Below are 6,890 nucleotides of genomic sequence, written 5' to 3'. Positions count from 1 at the left end.
AATGACAATAAAGATAAAATAATGGGATATGAAACACATTAAAATTCTATCAGTTTTAATCCATGTTGTTAAAAATATAATAACGTGACATTAAAGATCACTAAAATTCTAATTTTTTTCAACCATAACATTAAAGATACAAAAACAACTGGAAATTTTTCAACCATAAAATTAAAAAACCATGACATTATGAAAAAATTACATGACTAAGTTAATCAGAATTTCATTACTTGTAGATTGAATGAAACATAAATTATATCTTTAAGTTATTGTTGCATTATAGATATTCTAAACAAAAAAAATCATCATAATTAAAACATATAATCCAAAAACATAAAAATGACTCATAACTTCATTTAACACCATATGGAAATCAATATTTGTATTTCAAGATACGAGGCAAACATCAGTTATATAAAATGTATTAGACAATTATTCAAAATAACTCATATTTTCTTGCACACCATTGGAAATCACAACTTCAGATGAATGATTGGATGCAGATGAAGATGTTCCATATTCTTCTCTTTCATTAACTAGTGCCCCATCTAAGTCCACATGCATGCCCACCATTTCAGGTTTCAAAATTCTTCTAGATCTATGACTGGTTTCAACAGACTCCCATCTCAACACTGTTCCTTCTGGTAACAACCTCTTCAAAATATCTATCGTCTTGAAGTGAAGAATTCCTCTCTTTGCTAAAGTGAATTCACAAACAAGTATGTCAATATCCTCCAATTTTAAGAGGTCTTTGCAGCGACGATTTATATTTGTACCCTTTATTTTTCTCTTTCCACCAATTTTTTTGTCAACTACCATCTATGGCTTATACACACCATTGAATGGCTGTGTATTTGTGGCATACCAATGTACTTCAACACCTGCACCATCTTGAATTTATGTAATGACCTTTTTATACTTAGCAACCAAGAATGGATAGACATTGGGATCTCCATCTCCTAGCACTGCGATCATGCAACCTTCCTTAATATCTTGTATTGAACCCATGTAAAGGTCTTCCATGGCTTCATGTTATGCACAACATATTCTAGAACCAATATACATTTATCTTTCCTCTGCTTGTTAAGAATTAATAATACCTTGAGATTGTTGTTGTTCAACAATGTTTATTTCCTCATGTTCATTTGGCACATTTTGTGGCCAAATAAATGGATTTTTCAAAGGTATATCTTCATTTGTTTTTCTTGAAATGATATTACTTTTGATTATTTAAAAATGACTCCCACCAAACTGAATCCACAATATCAAAGTACTCATATGTATAGCTAATACATTTTTTAATTTCTTCTAGGAAATCAGAATAATTTATATCTTTATTTTCCCTGCATGCATTATGAACTTCAGCAACTAATTGTAATAACAATATATTTGACACAAATATTTGATGATCTGGAATGAACTTCAAAAATGCCAAACCTGATGACGACACCCATTCTGCATTTGTTGAATACTTCTTGCCCCATATTAGTATTTTCCCATTCATTTTTTTTTATAAGAAATTGATGTTGGAAGCTAATCTCATTATGTTGTTCAATGAATTTATCCTCACCATGAAATCCTAGAATAAACCTTCACTTGTCAACAGTGTCTTCCAACACATCAAAGGTAGGCTATGACATGTATGATTTCTTAATACATTTAATTAATGATGGCAAGCTACCAACTTCCTTCCTCCTCAATGTGGCCGAAAAGTGACTAAACATATGATCAATATGCTCATGAGTGTGCCCAATAAGAAGGAAACCAACCTTTACCTTCTGAAAAATTCTCAATTGAACAAGGATGTTTAGATATCCAAAAACAATTTGATTTTTGTTTTCACAACAAGTGTTGTCCAATTGTAGATACAAAATTCAAGAAGATTACCAGACCAATGAGAAAGCACATCATGAATTATGGTTATTGTTAGATTTTCATCATTATGAATATTTGGAGCTATAAAGTATACCTTTGGAAACATTTTCCCATTGAAGGCCATACAACCGACCAAGTGATACTGAATACAAATTTCCTACTGTAAATTTTTGGGTGTGTGAACAAAATGTGGTAGAAGTTTTTTCTTCTGGTCCATACTATCAATTATGGATTATCATAACACTTCTTTCGATGCATGTACAACATTTTCCTTCCACTTGTTTATTGTTCACGATTCTCTTGAAGTTCTTTGACAACGGAATCTACACAACATAAAAGAAATTATTTAAGAAATATGTTTTCATAGTTGATGACTATATAATTTTAAAAGTTAAAGTTATGAATGCTTACCTCTTTCTGACCCTTCACATTTCTCCCTTTTTTATTAAAGAGAGGCACATGTACTACAAATCCCCATCCTTGTCTTCCTAGGAATATAGACATTGTTGAATTCTTTCTTCCATATCTTCCAAAAATATTGATATGTGATAAATTGGCCATGTCCCTCAACACCTCCTTCATATTCTTTGTATAATTTGTACATTTCTTGTCTTGAGAAATTATCTGGAATATCTATTGTCTCTCTATTTGGAATACACTCTCCATGCTTTGAAAATAAATCTTTCATCCATGACATTGCAATATTTGATAATGGCGCAAACTGTCGTTTATGATGTACTTCTAAATAAAATGTGGGATCCTTTTCCAAATTTTCTTTGATTCTTAACAGATGAAAATTACCCATTGAATGAAACATTTTGAAAGCCTTTCTACACATAAATAAAGACCCAATCTGATAATAAAAAAATAACAATGTAGATTGCATGCATCCCACTAAATATGAATTTTGCATGCTTTTATTCACTGATAAATATCTCTTTCTTTTCTCTAATGCAAACTTGAAATCCATATGTTTCAAGCAATATTTTTGACAACATTCCCTTGAAATGATAACACTGATAGAAATTATTCTCATCAGATATTCTAGACTACCCCTTGGATAACTAGAACATCCTAGATTGATACAAAAAGGTCTACTCCTAGTCCTCGATACAATATTTCTTGGCAACATCTCCATCATTGGATCATCATTTGTATAAGAATTTTCATTATCATTATGAGGAATGCTATCCTCACTATGATCATCTGTGCCTTTGAAATACTGACTTGGAGGATATTCTTCATCTTTCCCTTCTTTAGTGCTATGCTCATAGTCCTTAGAATTAGGACTAAATGGAAAATTTGACTCGATGTTTATTGGATATTCTTCATCATGTCCATTGTGAGTGCTACTCTCACGGTCCATAAGATTAGGACTATGTCGAAAATATGACTCTTTACTTGCGGAAAATTCTACATCCTCCCCTTCATCACTACTTCTCTCATACTCCTTAGGATTAGGAATAAGTGCTTCATCATGTCCTTCATCACTACTTCCCTCATAGTCCTTAGGATTAGGACTAGGTGGAAATGTGACTCTCAATTTATTGGAAATTCTTCATTGTGAGCTTCATCACTATTGCTCTCATAGTCCATGGGATTAAGACAAAGTGGAAACCCCAACTCTTTATTTATTTGAAAATATTCATCATTCTCTTCATCACTGTTTCTCCCATAGTCCATATGATTATGACTAAGTGGACACCATGACACTCTATTCATTTGAAATTCTTCATCATGCTCTTCATCATTACTGCTCTCATAGTCCATAGGATTAGGAATAAGTGGACACCGTGACACTCTATTCATTTGAAATGCTTCATCATTGTTGCTCTCATAGTCTATAGGATTATGACTATGTCGACATCGTGACACTCTATTCATTTGAAATTCTTCATCATGCTCTTCATCACTTCTACTCTCATAGTCCATAGGATTAGGACTAAGTGCAAACAACGACTCTTTATTTATTTGAAAATCTTCATCATGCTCTTCATCGCTGCTGCTCTCATAGTCTATAGGATTAGGACTAAGTGGAAACCGTGACTCTTTATTTATTTCAAATTCCTCATCCTGTCTTTCATCAATGTTGCTCTTATTGTCCTTCGGATTAGGACTAAGTGGAATATTTGACTCTCTATTCATAGTGGAAGAATTTCTGGTATATTCATCAATATGAATAGATTTGTTACACGACGAAGATTTTAATGCTTCACAAAGAGAAACTTCACTATTAGAAGGATCCATGCCTTTCAAATTGAAGAGGTTGAATGATAGAAATGCACTCTCTCCTAATGATAATATATATCTTGAAGAATGATAATTTCCCTCCAAAGATTCACTCGAAAAACTTTCGCCGAAAATTTTCCCTCCAAAAATTTTGTTTCATGTATTTTCCTCCATAATTTTCTTCTACAATTTATTGAAAAATTTTAACTAAAATTTTCTTATGAAAATAATATTTTAAACTAAATCTTTAAATTAAAATTGTAAGTTAAATATTTTACCTAAATTAATTTTTTACCTAAACTATATAACATTTACTAAACAATTGAATGTTTTTTTTTTATTATTATTATATCTTCTATCACACATTTAAAATAAATTCCTATATCACCATAACACAATTTATATGTTAAGTTTTTATAAAAAAAAATTAATATCACATTCACCATGTGGTAAAACAGTGTCGTAATGTTCGGTTTATCATAATTTACTATATAACCGTAGCAAGATATATATGTTAAAGTCTTTATAGAAACAAATTAATCCCACATTCATGTGCGGTAAAACAATTCTGTAATGCTCATTTTATCATGGTTTCCTATATCGCCATAATAAAATTTACATGTTAAAGTTTTTATAAAAAAAAAAATTAATCCCACATTAACTGTGGGGTAAAACAATTCTGTAACTTCCTCTATATCATAAATTTCATTATCACTATTCCTCACATCACATCAAGGCTTTTCGAGGTTCGTTAAAAGAATTGGAATGAATTTGTGGAGTAGCTACATTGTTATCGACAACATATTCAACAGAACATTATCAAATTTGAACGGTTAGTTTCTCTTTTGTTATGTGCAAGTTTTAAAATTCAATAGTTTTAATGATTTTTTTTCTTTTAAAAATTAAAAATGTAGATGAGCCAAGTTTACCTGACAGGCTCATGGTAGGTAGAAGGAAACTACATTTGAAGTGGGCCTGGCGGGCCCGATCATGCTCGTTGACGACACCCACCCTCATGGCCCAACGGGCCCATGGGTGTGGAGGCCCAATTCTCAGAATCACACCTCCACTCTCATGAGCCCGTTGGGCCACCAAGGAGGGGTGAGAGAGGTTCTGTGTAACCCCTTCCACCCCACCTCGACAGTTGCATGAGTCCATTGCGCCGTGGGGATGGTGCAGGAGGGGTTGCACACTGTGTGAAACCCCTCTTGCCCCACCCTGATGGTCACACAGGCCCTTTGGTCCACCGGGGTGGGGCGGGAGGGGTTGCACACAACCCCCTCCCGCCCCACCCCTATGACCCAACAGGCGGGAGGGGGTTCCATGTTTTCAATTTCTTTATTTCTTTTTTTTAAAGGTTATGTTTTACAAAATTATTTATCACTTATCGTTTTGTTTATTATTTTAAGCTATTTTTTTGTAATTTATTGATTTATATATATGTGTATTTTTTGTAGGAAAATGGAATCAAGGAATATTTATGTGAATCTTTCTGGACCAAATTTTGCTAAAATTAAAGATGGATCCTCAAAAGGCATTGTTGAACAAACCAAACCTGAGCTAATAACTACAAATTTATCAAGTGCCTCAAATGATAAGAAGATGATTTCATAATGGAAGAAATCAAAAGAAAAGCATATAGAAAATGTATGGTATGTAAAGGATAGAGAAGGCGAACATGTGCATATATATCTATATTTTGATATCCCTAACGATAGTGGAATTTATGAGGTGTTGGGAAAGGTCATAGATATTTGTTTGATACCGGACACTGATGTTTTTTATGTACTTACAAAACCGCCCAAGTCACATGACAATATTAAATATCGGTTATCATTGTCATTGTATGACATGACAGAGGAATCTACAAATTTGTGTAAACAAATTATAAATGACATTGGAAAATATATTGTAAGTATTGTTATTTATATTTGTGTTTTGTGTTATTGTAACTATCTCATTATATTTTTAGAACTTCTTTTTTATTGACATATGATATTTTGTTTGACAAAATTTTATTCAAAATCATACAATTATGTTGGGAGGAATTCATTTCATAGAGCAAGATATTATGAATACTATCAGTAGTTTCTACTCAGGGTCAAAAGTAAATATGGCAAAAAAGCAAAAAGTATTAATTCATGATGCTACAAAACTACATCCAAGGGTTACAAAAAAAATGTCTTTAGTGGATAAATCTAGCAAAGGTTGACAAGTTACTTTTGAAGATGAGGAAGGTGAAATTGACGCTGAAGAATATGTTGCCATTACTGAGGATGACATTACAACTGATGTTAGAAAGGAAAAGATCCATAAAAGACCAAAACTAACAATGCCCAGGAATGTCTATGTTCTAGTTAATGATGAGAATGTTAGGAGAAAGAAAATGAAAGTTGAACATTCTCAAGTAGTCATTCCCAACAGTGAATATCATAGTGAAAATTCAAAGGAAAGTAGGGAAATCATTACACCAGGAGTTGATTGCTAGGTCCCTATAATACTAGTGATTACCCCATTACTATTGTAGTTGTATCCATTATTAATATTGTTGTGCCCCTATTGTCTCCATATTGTTATTACTGTGCCCCATAGAATCTCTCTATTGTTATTTTTGTGCCTTTATATTATTATTTTTAGGTTGGTTGGGTTATATTGTGACTCCTTGGACTCCTATATATAGAAAGGAGGTTTTGTCATTTGAATCATCAAAGAATCATTCATTTGTGTAATGTAAAGGAGGTTTCACCCTCAAAGAGGCTGAATTCTAAGGCGTTGATCTATCTTTT

This window comes from Pinus tabuliformis, chromosome X (genome assembly GCF_031772625.1).
Source record: "Pinus tabuliformis cultivar Carrire ecotype Pingquan chromosome X, CPIR1, whole genome shotgun sequence".
NCBI lineage: Eukaryota > Viridiplantae > Streptophyta > Pinopsida > Pinales > Pinaceae > Pinus > Pinus tabuliformis.
Note: the sequence above shows the minus strand (reverse complement) of the source record.